This window comes from Alosa pseudoharengus, unplaced genomic scaffold, assembly GCF_046254945.1.
Source record: "Alosa pseudoharengus isolate Yale_2024_CS ecotype anadromous, Long Island Sound unplaced genomic scaffold, YU_APseudo_1.1 YU_APseudo_1.1_scf_2, whole genome shotgun sequence".
Lineage (NCBI taxonomy): Eukaryota > Metazoa > Chordata > Actinopteri > Clupeiformes > Clupeidae > Alosa > Alosa pseudoharengus.
This window is the reverse complement of record NW_027468663.1, coordinates 36506182-36506589: the sequence shown is the minus strand read 5'-3', so window position 1 is coordinate 36506589 and position 408 is coordinate 36506182.

Sequence of the window (408 nt, the reverse complement as noted above, 5' to 3'; positions counted from 1 at the left end):
GCAAAAGGATACAAGGAAGTTTATTGTCACATGCATATAGTTACTGGAAGTAATAAATGCAGTGAAATTATATCTGGTGTCAGCCTAGGAGACGAACACAGTAAGCGTAAATGTAAAGTGGAAAAGTGAAAGTAGAGCAGCAGCAGATGGCGCTGTGTTGCCTTTTTATTTGGGCACTTACAGTTGTTTTCAGTCGCTTTGGTGCATTTCTCGAATCTCGAATCATGCTTAGTTTATGTCTCAAAAGGAAACATGTATTCATCCCAATGGAAACATCAGTAGTCTGTCACGTTGTCAATTTGACAGTTTGCAGTAGGCCTACTCTGTGTTTTTTAATGCAAAATGCACAAGGAAGCATAGGCTATTTAGTTTTTTATTTTTAAGTTAAACATTATTGTGTGGGGGGAT